This window comes from Hetaerina americana, unplaced genomic scaffold, assembly GCF_022747635.1.
Source record: "Hetaerina americana unplaced genomic scaffold, ioHetAmer1.1.p SCAF_23, whole genome shotgun sequence".
NCBI classification, from domain to species: Eukaryota; Metazoa; Arthropoda; class Insecta; order Odonata; family Calopterygidae; genus Hetaerina; species Hetaerina americana.
In genome coordinates this window covers 5,729,001-5,749,310 of record NW_027286797.1, presented here as the reverse complement: position 1 = coordinate 5,749,310, position 20,310 = coordinate 5,729,001, and the positions used below count along the sequence as shown (strand labels likewise).

Sequence of the window (20,310 nt, the reverse complement as noted above, 5' to 3'; positions counted from 1 at the left end):
GTGCAAAGAGAATGACCTCCAATATTTGCGTGTACTCTCTAGTCGGGTTAAGAACACCCTTGTGCATTTATCGTTCTCTATCATTTTATGCGGTCTAAGATGGATAAGTATTGTTAATATTTACGGAGATTGAATGTTTCAAGTCCAGCCCCTGCTGCGAGAGAGCACATTTCGACGTTTGCTGAAATATGTGACGGCGTATGTTTCCGGAGAAGTTATTTTCATTTTTACTCAAGTCCGAGTACCTTGTCCTCTTTTAAGATTAACTTTTGATGAAAAATATAAATATAATTATTATTAAGCAGGTTTGCTGCAGAATTTGCAAAGTGTGTTGCCAATCAATAGGCATTAAACTGGAAATAAGTAAAAGCACAAAGGTATCATTAGCATGTTTTTCTTTCTTCTATCAAAGAGTTAATTCAGTCGACAAGTAATAACAATTTTCTGGGAGAAATCGATTTGGATTTCACTGGAAAAAAAATTTATCATATGAACTTCCCTTACGCATCCAAATGGTTCATTCCACTTCAGTAAATGTCATGCTGAATGAAAATGTTTTCTTAAGAATTTTTGGTATTGAATGAAATCAACTTAGTTTACCAATTCTCAAAAAAATATTAGTACACTATCGCCATTGTTATTTCACATGATTTTTTCCGATAAATAGTCTTTCGGGTTTTCCCTCTTGCCGTGTACTTATTGTGATTTTAAACTCCAAATGTTGTTTATTATTACATGAATAGGTATCCTAAGAAAACGGTATTCCTTTCTTATCTGTAATGAAAATGAAATTATTAAATCGAAAATTTATTGGCTTTTGCAATGCGTTCAAATTAGTGCTTCCCATGAAAGCGTGGCATGAAATTACATCGTTCATTTAATTTTCTTTTCTCTGCCAGAGTGAAATAAATGTTATTGAGAGTTTACCAGGAATCGTTTTTTTTCTATACTGTTTCGACTTTTCGAAGTCGTAACAGAGTATAAAAGCTAAGTGTGATATCGGCTATTTTATTTTACTGTGACAAATAGGTGCCACGAAATTTAGGCTGAGGCTGTTGTCCAATGCGCCCAATACCTTCATGTCATGGCGCTCCCCCTGAAGTTCACTCGCACCCTCTTTTTCATACGAGCGGTCTTAAATGTGGAAAGCTAAACCGTGGGAATCAGCCATAGAGAAGGTTGGTTTGGTAGGTGAGGGTAGAGCTCTCCCAGTACTGAGATTAACAGCGTGTGGAAATCACGTGTCAGGGTAGGGTTAGCCTTCCAGGTTTTCCAGGAATATCTGGTACCCGAAAATGTATGAGACATAGATGAAACTGAGGGTAGCGAGAGGCGTCCCCGGGAATCGAACGCGGGCCGTCCAGTCAGTAGTCCCATTCCACTATCACATCCCATTCGAAAGCTTAGTTAACATTAATGTCAAATATCCATATGTATTTTTTCTAATGATTGCGTGACTACCCAATCAGACATAGTTTCTGGATGGTCCGTGAATATATTTGTAGGGAACAAGGGGTGATTTAATATGGTTCGAAAAATCGTAAAATGTTCATGATTACTTCCACGGTATTACCTAAGGTCATTCGCATTGTAAACTAATTTGTTTGCGATTTTTATTATTTATGGATTTCATACGACATCTATCCTTACATCAAACCATTAAAATTATCACTCAGAATAATATTTCATCCAATTTCTTTGCTATATTTGCGTATAAATTAAATTATTAAACATTAACCAAATGCCAGCATGCTCTGACGAAATCATTACTTTTTAGTCACTGGAATTTTAGTCATTTTTAAAATTGATGGTCTTTGATTTATGAAACCAATAACAATACCCAGATTTCATTTATAATGAAAGAATGCTATTGACATGAATCAATCTTGAATGGAAATAATGACCAGTTTAGGGACGGAATATTGATTTGAAGATAACCATTGTTCTTAAGTGAGTAAATTCTGATAATTATGTTTAGTGAATTCCCTTCTCAGAAAAGGGTCCTATTTTACAGGTGAAAATGCCATTAGATTCTTAGGTTCACCCTAAAGAAAACGGCTTCTTTAATTTATCGAAACGAGAATAATCTACGAGTGAACTATATATTCTTGAACACGAGTTTAGAAGTTGGTTACAACTAAATCTTACCCAGCAAGCCTTCACGAGGATTTGTGGCTTAGGATGTCAGGTAATTTGTCAAATGAGTAACTGGTAATTAATGTCATTCAAAAGTTTAAATTGTCTATATCTATTGCGTATGTTTTTCTAATGTTGTGGTTGCGAATCATGGGGAGGGGGTGGGTGAGGATTTTTGTATTGATTGACTCAGTAGTCAATTGTCCTTAATTTTCATTGTGTTCCAGCTTATCAATGTAATGCAGCGCTAAAATTATTCCCTCGGCGTCAGTGTTAAATTCGAAAGAATTGTAATAATTTAAATCTCTGACTTTTGTACGCATTTCTTGTTCTTCCGTTATCTTCCAACTCAGGCGATCCAATAACAATGTCTTAGTTTTTCTTCACTTATAAGGATTCTCCTCGGGCAGATGATCTATGCATCGATTTGATGCCATGGACATGTTATTCGTGGAATGGGAAAATGTTGAGCCAGGAATGGATGTGGGCGGCCTGGTAATTAATTCAGGTTTGCCGATGATTAGCCAATATAATTAGAGAGGGAATTAATTGGATTTACCATTGAATACTACGGCAGCAATGCGAAAAGTATGGTTTAGCCACGTATGCTATTTAGTAATCTTTGGTTTATCTCTGAAACCACAGATAAACCAAAGATTTTTTTACATGTTCTTCCATTGCTGAGCTAGGTAATGATGAATATCGTTATTGTCTCCTCGACTCCATTCTCGAGAAATTTCCTCTTCTCTCTTATACATATTTTTGGTAATTCGACTCCCATTCTCTCTCTCAAGATGTCCAAACAAATTTCATTTACTCCTTGCATAACTAACTCACCAATCCAATCACTTGGATATATTAGCTTATCCATTTGTTCTGGGTTATACGTAGTTTTCTGGTACACAGCGTTGTTAAAAAGGGTTAAGTGTCAAAACGGGTATTTCCTGGGCACCTGAAGCACAAACCTGTGGACAGCTGTTATGTTCATCATGGCACATCATCTTAATTTCACATACTTGAATTGCACTGGAAGGCGTCTAGTTATAAGCACTGGCATGCTGCTGTCTTATGTGCGAATGTATTGTTGGTACAATCCACAAACTACTGAGGATAGTTCTGCCAGCATTCTGTCTTGTAGTTTCGTCATTGATTGTTTCATCTTTGCAGGATTAACCATGTAATCACGTGGCTCGTCATCGACTCGAGTTTAGTGTTTGTTTATCCATAGTGAGCGGTGACTGGCAGCTAAGAACATTACATCTACATCTACTTAATACCCCGCAAGCCGCCGCAAGGACGTGTGGCGGCGGGTGTTAGGACACCACCCGTAATTTAGAAAAGAAAAAAAAAACCGCAGGCAAAAACCACAAATTCATGCATCCACAAAAAAAGATGGCATACATTGCATTCTTTCTTATTGTGCTTCGATTTTGCGATGAGGCAGTCCATTGCTTGTGTCAATGTCCTGAATTTTCAAAATTTCTGTAAATGAGGCTCAATAAAATGATAAAATTAGTTTGGTTCAAATCATTATTAATGTAATTTAAAAAATAAATAATAGTAAAGCGTAAAAAGAGTTGGTACAAGGCTAGGGGACAGAATTATTTTTGTTAAAGATAACGAATTCCACGAGTTAAAATGTTAACATAATGATTTTTAATTAACATTTTGACCACATAAAGGGGAAGGAGGGAAATAGTATCGATCCGCATAGACCATGATTATATTAAGTGTAGATTTAGGGTGGAATGTTGGAAAAAACGGATGAAGACTGCACCGGGCGATTTTAACCATCTAGGATAATTTTTAAGTCAGGAAACACTGTCATATTTTGGGACATAATGTATGAATTGAAGTTTTATGCAGCATGCATAAAGACATTTACGGACTAGTTCCCATTAGTCGAAGGCACGGAATATGAGCGTTGCGATAAGCACTTGTAGACTCGATGCAGTGGGGAACTTTTTTTTCAACTATAACTGGTACAATGCCTTATTTACTAATTCGAAATTTAAGTATCTAAATATTAATTTGGATGAACAACAATATAAGATAAAGACCATGTTTTAAGTTGTCATCCAAATTGATTGCTGCACTCGCCTATTTTATTAGTGGATAATAATGAAATTATTAATTTAAAATCTCCTCAATATAATTTTTCATCGATCTGAAGATTGGAATAAAGCAGCTCTTCGATATATCTCGGATTCTACAACATTTTCATTTCCTTATCTCTAATTACTTTAGCTGGCACCTTGCGCCAACTGCTTCTTGTGATTGTTTCATGGCCTACCTCTGTTATACGTATTTCCTTCATTGTAGCATATGCCTTGCTTCAAAATGTGTTTGTAGTTTCCCTTCTTCTGTTTAGGTTCCCCCATAGAATTCCTTCTTCACTTTGACAGTCTTCGAAGAACTTAATTTATCCCTGTCGACACACAAAATCTTATTCATTCAAAATCTACACGCATGCATATCGAAACCTAATAAGCGGTTAACTTGGTCTACACAAGATTAGTAGGGATGAGAAGAAGGTATGAAAACACCTGGTTTTGGCATTAGGCAACCTATAAGGAAGGCCCCAATGAGCCTTAGAGTTAAAGGTAACGACCGACGACCAGAGATTCCTATGCTTAAACAGCTTTCCACGTGGTATACATATAAGCAGGGAAAAGGTTAATAAACCTAATTTATCCACAACTGCCAGGATTAGAGCTAGGACCCTCGCCATGGAAAACCTCTTCCCCAGGTGTCGCAGTGATTTCATTTCGCCCAATCCCAGGCATTTCATACCAAACTGCAATCTTCGCAAATAGCTTAAACAATTCGCTTTGGCCTCAATGTAAATTATGTACGAGTAGTTATCGCTGGAAACTTTCTGATTTGTGGAATTTCGTTAATTGGACTTGTAGCCAATCTACCACAGGATCGTATCAATTGCCCTCTCTCAACTCTGAGACCCAATTAGGAATACCCTTCATGAAATATCCCATGTGTTCTTTAACACAAGAAACCAATATGGACTTCAAAGCTGAGCTGTAGTTTTGAGGGGAGGCGACCGACAGCTGAGGTCATTTGCGCCATAGGGGATGGATAGGAAAGGATGAAGGGTGGAGAGAAACCCGGCGTCGGCATTAGCCTACTCTTTACGAAAGGCGCCAAGGGGTCCTCAGTTTAACGTCCCATCCGACGGACGGCGTACTCACTCAAAGTGCCCTCCACAAAGCACCTCAAGTAGGGATCGAGATACCTCTGAAAAATATTCAACACCGCCGGGATTTGAACCCGGGCCCTCAGGGTGGGAAGCCAGTACGTTAGCCCCCGCACCATCTCGATCCCCTCAAAGCTGAGGAACTGTTATTAATACGGAATATTGCCGTTGAGCTTCTTAGCTTGCAGCAAGTAAAACAGGAAACCATACCGATAATTGCTTAAATTCGACCATGGAAGGCGTTAATTCATATCGTAAAGAATGATGGGGGAGGAAACAAATTTCGCGAAAGCACTCTGATTCGAGAAAACTTCGCAAGAGACGTGAGACTTGCACTGGAAGCAACTAGCCATGAACGCATGCAATCCGGAATTTGCCTCTTCTCCCCATTACAATGGCTCTCCTCCTGGTCGTCATTTGTCGTCAAACTAATCGGTCGATTCGTCGCTAATAAACGTATACTCAGTTCTTGAATCGGATGGGACGTGGTACTCCAGTAGGTAGAGCGCTGGGCTACTGACAGGAGGGCTCGGGTCCGATTCCGGGTGACGCCTTAGGGTTCCCTCAGCTTCATTCAAGCTGTGTGATTTTTCCGGGTTCCAGATCTTCGTGGGGAGCCACAGGGGGTACAGGGAAAGAAACTGTCCCCCCACCCTAATGTGTGAATTTCACGTTTCGTTAAGCTTAGAAGAGAGCTCCACCCTCACCTATCAAACCAGCCTTATAATTAGTCACTGTGGGTTTTTCTTGCATCGGCTAATTTTTAAGCGTTTGATTATTTCTCTCTTTGACGCATATTAATCCTTGCTCCTTGCGCACGCGACGGTCAAGTTTCTTTCCTTGTAATTCTTCTCGTTCAGGTTTTCCTCGTCGGCTGTTTGAATAAAGACTAAATTGATTTATGAAAATTATAACTAAAGCCGTTGTGGGCATCTTTTCATCTTTTCAGGTTCCATAGAACTGCATAATTTATTCTTCTACTCTTCGTAGAAACTTTTGTTTGGCTGTACAATCCGATAACATTGATTTTGAAAAGTAAACAATATTTTTGTTGGGCAAACAGTGGCAAAGGTTTTGTCCAGATATGCCGAAATGACACGACATCGAATTTCGAGCCTATAGCGTATGGGATTTGGAGGTCAAAAACTCCTTCGTTAGTTGTTAAAATTAGGGAAATTACAAATTATAGTAGTTCTATATTTATTACTTCAAATCAGGTTTCCTCAACAATTTTATATAATATCGTTCAACAGAAAGGCTTTTGTGGAAATAAAGTTGATGGATTTGTGAAAAATCTCAAACAAATATCAGAAAAAGCACTAATAATAATCATAGTGACAAGTGTGTCATTTCAAATTAAAAATCACACGAAAGTAACGTGGATGAAAAAGAATTGCGTGAGCCGAAATGGAATTCAATAAATCAGTGACCATTAAAAATAAGTTTGTTCAATCGGGAAAAAAATATTTTCTTCTTCCACATATATGTACGCATGTGAAAGAACAAATTGTTTTCTTTTCCGATATGAATCGCTTCCCCAAAGTGACGCCTCAAACCGTTGGATTCAAGTTTGTTCGAGAATCTTTTGAGTCGTAATCAAAGGAGTTTTGCGCTAGCCTGAAAGAATCGTGCGCAATATGTCCTAAGAAATGTGTATACATATGCTTGGGTGCTGTCACGTGGAGTTGAATCATATTTAGATTGACTTTACATAATTCTTTAAATTCGTGCGTCCAAAATATCTCATCGCCACCCAATGGCTTAGCGATGTATTACCTAAGAATGAAGGCAGACATTTATTATCTGAGAAAGGTAAATAAATCTAGGGCCATTTTCTTGTCACCTATTTAATATTTACCATTTACTTAGACCCTTATAATTATTCAACATGAAGCATGGCGTATCTAATTGCTTTTGAATCCGTAATGCGTTTTGAAATAATAAAATCTTTAATAACTAATTTCATCAGGATCAGTATGGCTTTACGAATCCTAACTGACAAGTTTCTTTCCGATTTGTTACAACAATTAGGTAAAATAATACACACATTAGTTTGGTGGAGTGCTAGAACTTTACGGTAAAAAATAGCTGGCTTAGAAGAATGAAGTAGTCCCTTTTTGAAGGTGAGCTGTACAATCAATCATGATAGCTAACTTCTGCGTTGATTACTTTACCAACGAATTCAATTATAATATTCTCTACCAAGTGGGCACACGTATACTCGTAAAAGAATACCAATAACAGAGTCGTAACTGTTATGATACGGACCTGAACTATTCGGCAGATGTTAAGGACAGGGAACGAAATCGTCAAGAAAAAATTAAAGAAAGGAAGTATGGTTATTTGCATACTGTTTAACTTATTATGTCGGAATTACTGGGGTAGTAGTTACAGAGTAATTTATGGCGAGGCGAAGAAAGCTTGGGGTTGTAGCTCGGAATGTAAAATTTGCGAGTATGGCAATGAGTGTAGAGTAGGCTAGAGGGTTGTATTGGTAAGTAAGTATTTATAGTAGTAACAGTCTTGGTAATTCAAGTGTACGTACCAACTAGTAGTCACCGGGAAGAAAAAATATATATTTAAATTTTAGTAATAATTGTTTGATACCCCGAAAGCCTTTCCTATTGATGATAAATAATGCTTGGTCAATACAGCCATATTGATAGGATACTTTGGAGAATGCCCGTGAACATTGGTGGAAGCCAATCAGATCGCGTTATGGATAGACATATCAGCGTCATAAGCTCCCATTGTGACCTCTGGAAAGATGGAAATACAGATAATAATTCATCTATCATGTACTGGAATGTAAATCGGAGGATTGAATACAAATCTTAGAATATGGGAACATTAAGAGGAAGAAGGAAAATATTGAGGGAATGTGGGGAGACCATAAAATAGGACTGAAGAAGCAACCGAGGAAACTATAGGAATGGTAGGGGTATTGACAACCAAAAAGCTATGGATTATTGGAGAGTTTACTATGATGAAGGATTAGGGAAAAAATCGATTAAATTTAACTCGGAGGAGAAGGAGGACTTTGAAGGAAATTAATAAAATACTTCTAGATATTTCAGTACCCTTCAAGCCACCGCTAGAGTGTGTGGCAGGAGGTGAATATAGAACATACTAATTTTGACCCGAATATGACCCCTACCGCGATCGGACAGGGTTATTCTGTTCCTTGCTAGTTCCTGAAAAAAATGGCATCTTAAATCTATCTGTTCTACACTTAACATCTCTTTAATTTTATTGACATGATCTCTCCCACCGTAGTACGATGGGGGTAATAATACATTTTCAACATCACTGCCAAAGAAGCGCCCTTCCAATTTATGCAAAGCTTCAATCTGTAATTTAACTTTCGCTGCATGAGAGATTCTCGTTTCATAGGCAGTGATTCAATATCATAACAGCGTTTTACAAATCTAGCTCCTCTACGCTGCCCGCGATCCAATTCGGTAGTTTGGATCCAACTTCGTGATGATCCCATATACTTGCAGCCTATTCCAAATGAGGCCTAACCAGCGAAAGATAACATTTATCTTTGACCTTTTCATCACATTTACCCAGTATTCTTCTGGGTAATCCTAATTTTGGGTTAGCTTGTCCACAATATTCCCCGAACGTATTTCCCCCAGGAGAGGTCGCGAGTGAAGGTAACGCCTAAGTATTTAATCGAACCTAACAAATTCGAGAGGCCTATTGTTTGAAGGAAGCATTGAAGAAAAGACAGCATAAAATATTAATTAATTTTTAGATAGACATGAGTAGAAGCGCTACGCAAGAAGGTGAGGGACCTTCCAGGATGTGCTTAGGGAGAAACTATACCGAACCTGCGAGATGCGTCAGGACATCGAGGAGGAAAGAATTCAGGGAAAGTGATCGACGCATACAGACACAATTTATGGTAAAAATATCTGGTGTGCCAGCTTAGGAGAGGTGAACATGGAAAGTACATGCTCAGGATCATTAGATGGAAAAAGTGGTACGGAACATGAAATCTAACTGGGTAGTCGAAATATATATAAACCGCCTAGAATAATGAAATAGTACACGCAAGGAAGAGATTATTGAGATGACTAATCACCATTCATGAGGTGAATTACCGAGGAATTAATTTGAATCGATGAAATATTAAGATAAGAGCGCAATTTGGAAAATGATTAAGTGTAGCACGCGAGGACGGCTGGAAGATAACCTTCACAAGCAGGAAAGGTAGCCCTAAAAATATTAAATGATACTGCATACTTAAATATAGCCATCTAGACGTAACTATTTGGTTTAAAAAATAGGGAAGGTGAACGCGTGATACCACTACCGAAATAATCACACGTTTCATCCCAAAGGTTGATTTGAGAGAAGAACGTGCAGCTTTTCCTCGAACTACATAAGCCCAGCAAGGGTGTGCGATTCGCCCTTTAAAGTAGAGAGGCCAGCTCCTTTCCCTTTTGTCACCTATGGCCTCCCACGATGTTCTGGTACCCAAAAAATTATGCAGCTTGGGTGAAGGGGGTGCCCGAAGGCGTCACCCGGAATCAAACCCGGGCCCTCAGTTCAGTAGCTCATCGTTCTATGCACTGGATTATTGCGCCTCAATGACAGTACTAAGAAAGCTAGAATAAAAGTATATTGTAAATAATTTAGTATTGGCGTGTTCCGTGAATTTTTATCAATATATTTTTAAATTTATTCAATTTTGATGGTTAATTTTTTTCTCTCCTATTTTGTCATAGGATGGTTACGCTTCGAATTTTCATGAAACGCTTCCGGTAGGTAAGCCATAATTAAATTTATTTTAGATGAATTTAAATTTGCATTTCTATTTTTGTTGTGAGTTACGATATCCGATTCCGAAATCACTAGCGAAGTTTTTGGGACATAATGGATTGATATAATGGAGGCATGGCCGGCTGGATTTGTGGTTGCTTGATATATTCTGGATTTGTTAGGATCGTGAAACGAAAGGGAGAAATATGTGGGGCAAGCAAAGAAGACTGTAGGACGCAAAAGCTCAAGGGCGTAAGGATGCATGAGCGTACAAAGAAAATGTTTGAGAGTTTTCATCTACTAATTTTTGGATTGAATCAATGATGAGGTGAAACAAATCTTGGGCCTTAGCAGGAAGGTAAATGATGGGGAAATTAATGATTTCCAATATTTTTAGGATTTTTCTGGAATTTACCCGAAACTAGCTATTCCATTTTTCGCAGATTTATTTAATCAGAGAATGATTTTAATGCAAACCTGGAGACGTTGACAACAACGGCTAGCATTTTTGAAAGCACCCAGATGGGAAGTGCTGCACCATAATGCATATTTTCGTCTCTTTTGGCTCCTTACTCCGGAGATAGTCCGCACTGGAATAGCGTCTGCGACCTCATTACATATCATTACGAAAATTACCCATTGCATGTTGCCGTCGCCATTTCTTTTCATACTTTAATTGCGGAGGTGACTTTACGAAGTGAAAACATTGATGCGATATCATTGTAACCCTTGTGGTAATCCACGCCTTGCTCAAGAAAGAGCTCAGCTGAAAAAGTTGATGAATATTGATCCTCAGAAATGCGCTTGTTTCTGTAATATATTAGAAGACACTACTAATGGTAAAAAAACACTTTTTGGAATTTTCTTCCGCAACGGGGCTATATCAGTGAAAGAACTCAAGAATACTTGCATGTACTAGTTAATTGAAAGTGTGCCTCTTCCGACTGTTCAGGTTACCAGGAGAATGAGTCACCACAGCAATGTCCTTTGGGCACCGTCGAAGAAATGTTTCTTGGGAGTTTACCAAGTAACTGGTCCAGCTGTACTTTTCTTGTGGAAAGCCTTCGATTGCCGTCACACCTCATGACCTATTGATTGGTGAGCATGTCGCTGTTTACTGATAATTGTGACAACATTGGCGCCGTGTCACTTGACGTCAATCGGAAGAAACAGCTCATAATATACGTCATGATCGTGACGCGGGATATTGGACGGCAGGAACCAAAAGACGCACTATCTAGGAGCCGTGGAAATATTAACGCCATTTGCACTCCCTATGTGTTTATCTTTCTTTGTGAATTTACTTATGCCCTTGACTTAGTGAATAAATCATTTTTTGTGATGTTTTTTAAGTAATCCCGGAAAATCTCGGCCACCGTTCTTATCAGTATCGGGGACAATTGTAATAGATTTATCGTATCGTAGTTACCGCAATTATAATGCTATTTAGATTATTTCAGTTGGTACTTTTGTTAAAAACCGATCATTTACTTAAGAATTCCACGTCATCAAGGCATTGAATGGAGTACGCGAAGTTGTAAAAATCCTCTCATTTAAGCCCCATTTTCAGGCATATTTAAAAATCAATAGAAATATGTAATTTAAAATTAGACATGTGCGATATGTAACGTATAAGAAATGGACTCAAGCTTTCGTGCATGAGCAGCAAAGAAAAAAATAGCTAAATGATATTGATTTAAGATTATTCCTAAAGTGTTACAACTATGAATATTTTATAATATTGACACTGCGGTTCATACGAGGGATAATGAATCCCTCTAACGTGCTATTGACATTTTGTTTGAAATCATAATCCGTGAGTGGAATTTGAGTAGGTAATCAGTTTATCAGGGTGCGTTTCACATGATTCTTTTTGCCGTGCCACTCGCTAGATTGTTCCCTTTTAATTGCATATATGAGGACAAAATGCCCCATTTTCTGTCGCCTCACTCTAATAACCCACCTTCTATCTCACCCGCTAACAAGAAAACATATTTCACACGCCCGCACTCTGATTATTAAGGATGGCCTCTTGCTACCGATGGAGAATATAATATACGTAGCTTATGGTTTTTCAGCATCACTTAGGTAATTTAAAATGTGTATATTGGTCATAGGATACGTATTTCACAGTTTTCTTTGATTTTCTCGTTATCTTAGAGGAGGGACGCATTTACAATAACGTTAGCTACTCGTAAACTATCATAAATATACCACCATTCAAACTTGAAGCTATATGAAAACGAATATACTCTGGTTCTTTGCGGATTCATGTATCATGTAAACCTGTTTTTCTCTTTTTGACGACTTTAAATATAATCTAAGAAAGGCACAAGGTGCACCACACCTCAAAATATTTCATAATAACCAACCTAGTGTGTATTGGAACGTCTAATAAGATACCAAGTGCGCTGCAAGGGGATTCCACGGGCAAAAGAAATGGGAAAGCACTGGGCAGTGAGCTCCTTCAAAGCCAACGATGGGAGCATGCAGCAGCGCTCTAAAGACGACATCCCATTTGTTAACCTCGGACCTTCTGATGCAAATTCATACCAATCAGAACCGTACCGTGATATAAAATCGATTTACTAGATGTAAACATCAATTCGCCTTGACTCGAATCAGTGACCTAGTAATTCAGCTTCTTCCTTCTGTCTTTCAATCCCGAGGGGAGTGCTCCGACTTAAGTGCTCCAATTGAAGTGACGGCCCAATTCATGGCCCTTGGTCAATCAGCAGCCATTGCTTCGCTCTCGGAGTTCACCTACATGGCGCGACAGCCCGCGGCTCCGTCCGAATTATATTTCCTTCCGCGGTGATATCAATTCCATTCGCTCCGTGGCCTATGATGTCTACGCAATGCTACCAAGATGCGCCCATTCAAGTGAAATTGGCCTCTTTTCCTTGAATGGTTGCTTTCGCAGCCTGCGACACGACTGAAAGGAATATTCTCGCCCGCTTAAATCCACGCGGTGATTTCCTTGAAAACTATTTTTTATCACAGCGAAGGAAATATTACTCTTGGGGTCCGTCGCGGAAGTCGTGGGACGCATATTTCGAGGAGATGGGTGAAGTTTGTAGTCAATTGTTTCATTTGAAGACCATTCGGCTGAAGGTTTGGGAGTCTTTTGGATGCAGGGAGTGCGACAAGCAGCGCACGCCATTTCACGCGATGGCCATCCGTCGAAAAGAAAGTTAACAAATCTTTTTCTTCATGCCATCTTTTCCAAAATCTCTCCCCCTTGTCTAGTCTCCTACGCGACTTATTAGATTTTAGCATCCCACTACTCAACGTTTCATGCCGCCCTTCCTGTCATCTGCTATTTTCCAAAACCAACGTCTCTCTCCCATCCAATGTAAATAGAATGCATCGTGTCAATAAATCTCTCGCCTCTCTCCACGTACAGCTGGGAAGTGTCCGACCTTTGCTCATTCTCTTCTATCAAACATTTGTGAAAATGAATTCCCCTTTCCGCTGAAGCGCCTACGCTACTTACACTTACAAGGTTTGTGTCGAAAGTATCGGTAACCATTCTTTCCTGACGTGTGCGTCAAGTGCTGAATTCAGACTGTCGGTAAAGTGAGCGCCTGATCCCTGATCGTATTGGCCTTATGCCGTCCACGACATTATCATGGAAAAATCGGCGATGCGAAAGATCTGCGCTAAACTCGTCCCAAGGTCTTGACAGACGACCAGGAGCAGAGTCGAGCGTCTGCTTGCGAACACCTGCAACTTCATCGCGCCGATTCCCCAACCTCTTTACAGTCCCGACTTAGCACCAGCAGACTATTTCCTATTACCGTAAGTGAAATCCTCCCTCAAGGGCACCACCATGGTACATCATGTACCTTCAAAGAAGCTTGCACGCGTCTCTTTAAGGACCTTCCGGAATCCGCCTGCCAGGGAGCCTTCGAGTCGTGGAAAAGACGCTGACAGAAGTACAGGTATATGGACGCTCAAGGGATGTACCTCATATAATTTGAGGCATTGCAGCAATATCTGAAATAAATATATTTTTCCGATACCTTTCGTGATAATTCTTATTCAAACCATGCATGAATTACTTCACTAATTGTGAACAGAAGATCATTGCTTTGCGTTTAGAGCACTATCCGAAATATTGATTATTTCGTTTGGTTCCACCATTACGACCGTTACAGAAAAAATGGCACATTAACATGCTTGTGCACGACGAACTCCGAGACTGCTCATACTCGTCCATCTTTTAGTTGAAACTAAGGAAATACTTTATTAAACGCAATTTTACGTTTTTAAATCGTGCTTCATTTGCAAAATAAAGGTTTCAATCCCGCCTGACGTGAAGATGGCCTACGAGACTAAGACTCGCTCGGATGCTGCGAGTGTATTCCGACGCGGGTGTTTTTTAATGAGACCCCTCTTTCTCTGGGCAAATGAAATTAAAGGATGCCAAAGGAAAAACTCTAGCCTAGAGCTCATAGTTGTCACTAAAAACTCTATTTCTATTATTCAAACTAATACGGTTCAAAGTTTAAAAATTTAAAACCAAACGCAATATGACCAATTGCGAGACAGTACATATTCCAGATTAATTCATGTGAATACTCTAAATGGGCATAAAAATAGTATTTTTCATAAAAGTACTATTCTTCTTACTCTTTCGTTACATGCGCTGTGTATTCACGGGGTTGTGAATTCAACGGATGTGAATAATAATGTATATGAAGTTAGCAAAGGGGAAATAGACGAAAACACAGGAAGGAAGCGAAGGAAGGAATTCCTTCCTTCTCTTTCTTGAGAAATGTGGCTTGGACCACCGAAAATGCGAAAACTAGTGAGTTTATTTTCTTTTTTGTATGTTTCTGTGTATTGGCTTTTTTCCTAGGGTTCGTCCGGAAAATAAGTGTACTGAGCTCAGGAAAAAAAATTATTACAATTTTACATATCTTAAGCTAATATTCCTCAAAATAGGACCCTTGTGAGTCGATACACTTGTTCCAGCGGCGTTCCCATTCCTGAAACGCTCCCGCGAAGGCATCATCGGGAACCTCTCGAAGACTCGTCGTCGACCTCTTCTTTGCCCTCCACGAACATCTTGTGCCACCGAAAGATCATGTTTCTGGACATGGCTGACTCCCCGTAAGCCTGGTTAATCATACCGACAGTTTCGGTAGACGATTTCCCAAGCTTTACCGCAAATTTGATGGAATAACGCTGCTTCGGCATCGAGTTCCGTGACGTGGGTCGAGCGTGGAGGTTCGCGTTAACAGAGCTCCTCACTACACCACAGCTCAGAGCCGACTGCCTTTTTCAGCGTCGCTTGCCAACATACCCCCCTCCAATCGCAGCCCGTCAGAGCGGTGCTGGGCGCGCCTGGAGCGGCGCGCCCAGCCCAGGAGTCAGTACACTTATTTTCCGGACGAACCCTGTATATATATACACACACACACACACATATATATACACACACACACACACACACACACACACACATATATATATATATATATATATATATATATATATATATATATATATATTCACGATGAAAGGTCCAAGCCTTGCTCAGTGTTTCCTTCTGGAAGTACAAATGAAGTGGTGTGTTGCGTTAACCGCAGCAGAGAAGAGTCGTCATCCGCATCTCGTTGAACCATTGGAGTATTTGGATTTTCCCGTGTGCATCGAGGTTGCTACTCGACGAAACCTGCTCAGCCCACAGTCCTGACAATTTAAGTTCAGGCGTCAGAAATGGGACATTTTATTGGATAAATATCAACCGGAATGGAGATAATCTTCGTCTCGTCTTTCTCCAGTATCAATCATCTATTTCTCGCCCATTGGGCGAGAAATTTGGCTATTGTTGACACCTTTGTGGTTGGTACGCATTGGTCAAAATTATTCGATTCCGCTGTTCATGTGGTGTTTGTTGTAAATCTTGAACGGAATTATTTTCACTTTTATTCTCAAAGTCCATGCAGCCATTTGGTATCATGTTGGGCTAGAAAATAAAATTCGCAGTATGGGAGGAATACTTAATGGAGTTAGTGTCGTTTGTTATTTAAAAATCAGACCATTCGTTACTCTCTTTATGCCAATATACGACGTAAAGGCTATGTGTTTTAGGACAATATAGGAGACGATATCGACTTCATGCCATTCATATTGGAGAATCGAATACTGATGGCAAAGTGAAAGAACATTGAGAAGGGTGAAGGAGAAATGGGGAAGGAGAGGGTCAGGATTTTAGTCTCACTGCCGTCATGGATCCCATTGACTCTCTTCTTTTCATTCGAGGAAAGTTGTTGTTTTACTCGGGCCTTACCTACGCATTTTAATGGAGATGGTCAATTGTATAGAAGGAGATTGATGGGCAATTGGGCTGGAGTGCGATTTTGTAGGGAATCTTTTGGAAAGGCACACTGAGCAAGGCCCGATCGTTTTTTCTGTCTTTCGTGTCCTCAGGGTGAATATTTTCCTGCTGCTATGAGAATTCTCACCTCTTTCCCTGTCTCGGGGACAGAAATCAGTACTGAGGTAGAAATTCGACAAAAAAGTTTTATATCGCATAAAAATCGAATATAGTCTCTATTATATGCCCAAAATGTTCCGCGAAGATTGACTTAATAATTCAAGGTAAAGATCTGCTTTTGTGTGGTAAGTGTTAAGGGCTTGTTTGGAATGTAAAAGTGCTCTCCGCTGAGGAAGTTCACCCATCAGAGAAAAGAAGAGCTCCGTTCCATTCCTTTTGTTGCCGCCTGCGGTTTCCCTGGAAGATCTTCCACGTTCTTAGGGTGGCTGTGGGGGTTCCAGGCGCCTCATCCCAACCATCTCTCTGATCGATGGTGCCAACGATGAGAGCAAATCGACTTGGGCGCCCGGCGGTACAAAATGTGCCACGCCACTTACTTTGAGTCGAGTGGTCCCACTCAAACTTTACTACAAACGTGAAGTTCAAAAACATTTCACTGGGAAAAATTCTGAGATTTAACTTTAGGCCCTGCGGTTAGTTTTCATAGTAAAAATCTAAGAAATTGCGCTCTACGGCCTCGTAAATTAACAAAATTAAATGAAAACTTCTGTAGCCGTTAGGTTCAAAGAAATTCCCCGACAGTGACCAACCACACCCTCTCAACCGGAACACTCTTCTGCAGTAGTTCGCGAGAATATCACTCCTTCGCCAGTGTGCAACTACAGACACGAACACTTAAACCCAATTGTGATCATTTGGAGGGTTAAATGGGCTGCGTTAAATGGTGAAAGGGTCAAGGGATACCTGGGTTTATGGACAGATATACACTATCCGTGACTGTTTACAGGAATAAATTCCGTGCCAGGGATAACCACAGTGAAGTACTTAAAGTAATTTTTAGAGAAAATTTTTTCAAATTATCTCTCTCTCTATCACATATTACGAAACTTATTTGATGAATATGAATTCCATAACGATCTGACATTACGGCCCTTCAAAGGCTCACGAAGCAATAATATCTGCATTGGATGTATTGCTTCGCATTCCTCTACATCTTCACAAAATTTACTACTTATTTATATTTTATGCCTTTCCTGAAGGTATTCCTCTTTTAAAGGGAAGCGAACCAACGAGAACCCCAATGCTTGACCACAAAAACTGTTGAGCAAACAGCCGACATCGAGCTCAAAGCACATTTCTTTGGACGCCGAAACCTTTTTTCGCTACGATTCCCACAAAAAAAGGCGAATTCCTTAGCAATGAGTCTAGTTTTAAACTCACTTCCTTACTTAATACAATATTTTAATTGCAGCTTCTACTCTACATGTGTTTTACATATAATTATTAACTATGCAAAGTCACCGTTTATAGAGATAAACCTCTGCCCTGGCTTTCCCTTATTCCTCTTTCTGCCCCCAAAAATAAAAATTTCCGCCGCACCATCTCTCGACAGTCCTATCTGCCTAGTTCTGACTGCTCCATCCGGAATCGTTTATGTGTTAGTCGGGTCAGTTATTTATTTGGCCACTAGCATTATCTCTCCGATATCTCTGCCTTCACCTTCCCGTCTATTTCTCCCCCATCCACAATTCTGTACAAACATGGCTGTTGGAAAATGTTTTCCTTAACTTGAGGGAGAATGCGTAAGCTGCCATACCTTAAGTGAGTGGATTAGAAACTTTGAGTTGATTCTATAGCGCTTTTTTGATTGAGTAACTACGAGAAAATTCCACAAAATGAAGCATGCTAGCATTAAGCACGACACAAATATAGTACATTGAAAATGAGTATAATAAAACGTTTACTTTTAAAGGGAAATATATGAGCGAATACAATTTATTGTGAACACGAAGCATATCTTTTCAATACCAGCACATATAAATGGCATAATGGGGGTATTAGGGATGCAACATACATTTTCAGGATACTTTACTGAATAATTTATTTTTTATATGGTTCATGTTGGTGTAAGTATGTTCATCAATGTACATATTCCCCAACAGAGACGCCACGATTACAAAAAAATACCCGGCATCTCCTGGTAATGCCGGGTATTTGTTTTAGGCAGAGCGAGCATGAAAAAGTTCAATAAAGAATTGATTGGATTTATTTCACTTTAAGCAATGGATGTGGCTGAAACATTTTATTCGATTTACTAGTTTCCGAACAACGTGGTAATATCAAATTTGATTGGGGATTATTTCAAATATTCAAATATTCAAATAGGAAATTTACTGAAATATTGTGCATTCTGAAATGTCAAAAAGTTTTCTCGAAGTCTTGTGACAATAAAGCAATCACTGCTTTGCAATATTTTGCTAATTACGAGGAAGTTCTCATGCAGTATTATAAATGGGTTTTGTTATGCATCTACTTTGGTGCAATTATCCCTTAATTTCGAATACCGGCACTTGGAAAAAATCATTTGTCAAACGATTTTAAGTTAGAAACAGTTAATGATACTGTTTATTCAATTAAGAGTGATATTCACTAGAATTGCCCAATCAGCCAAGCATTTTACCGGTTCGTATTTTGAAATTCGGGTGATTTTTTTTCCTTTTAAGATCTTACCACACAAATTTATTTCTCAAACCATGGAGGCGTTGAAATATTTTACCACGACTTAACCCCATTACTGCATTAAAATACACCATATCCATTTCTAGCTTCGAAATCATCCAGAAATTCATGAAATATTAACCATCATAGCCAGCTGGCGAAGTTGACGTTAGTTCATGAAACGTGTTCTTTTATGTATCTCATTCTGTTGGTTTCCTCAATCCTACTTTCTTTCCTCCCGAATAATATTCCATACATGTGATATCAGTGCTTAAGAAAAACCATGCTAGTAAAACGTTGTACTGTTCCATATTAATCAATAGCCGTGTTTTTAAAATATAATTAGAATAAGTCTTAGGTAATATTAAATATTCCTTCAATGCCTCGATAAAACATGGTAACTAGCCGTATCCTTGAGCGTGCTCATCAGTAGATAAGAGACCCTGTGATTCAAAAGTTTTGGAATGGTTTTTGATGATATGCCTTCTATTAGCATAGCGATTATTTGGTGAGATAAGCTCATTTGATTTATATATGGTAATTTTATGGATAAATTATATCTTCATACACGATGGACTACAAATATTTTCCTTTATTCTATGTCTAGCCTTGGATAAAACAAGCCGCTTTTCAAAATTACTCAAATCGGTATTACTAATTGTGTATGCCGGAAAATTTAACGCCTAATATTATTTGATGCACAGGTTTTGTTGCTCATTTAGCCAGTCTTCGGCTCTCGGATAATGAATTCGTCTAGAGCTGTGGAGTATATGGAGTCATCTAGTGCACTCGGTCGAATCGGAGTCGCGGCAAAGAAAGGCCACCCTTTACCCAATCCCACCCTTATCTCCTTTCTAAGTCCTCGTCACTTCCGGCCTACCTGCTCTCGTTGGGGACCTAGAGTCGCGCCAAGCCTTTTATCAAGCCTGGCAACGGAAAGCGAGGTGTGTTTCAGCGTTCAATACTCGGGCACTGTTCATGAATACAAGACGTGGGTGGCTGCACTGTGCGGTGCTCAGGATTTGTGTAACTGCAAACTCTAGAGCAAGCAGCGTTTCCAGACCTTAGAATGGCGCCGTTTGGTATGAAAGAACACAGTGACATCCGATCGGAACCAATCGTCAATTGAGTCGGAAATGCGGAAATGGTGTTTTTATTTGTAAAAAAATGTGAATTAGCGGTTGCA

The 20,310-nt window shown here is 39.4% G+C and overlaps 1 protein-coding gene across 1 annotated transcript in view; it reads left to right on the top strand.

The window, feature by feature from the left end:
- LOC139689413 (fibulin-1-like) overlaps positions 1 to 20,310 on the top strand; it is a 100,170-nt gene that overhangs the window by 764 nt on the left and 79,096 nt on the right. The gene's annotated exons all lie outside the window — the stretch shown is intronic.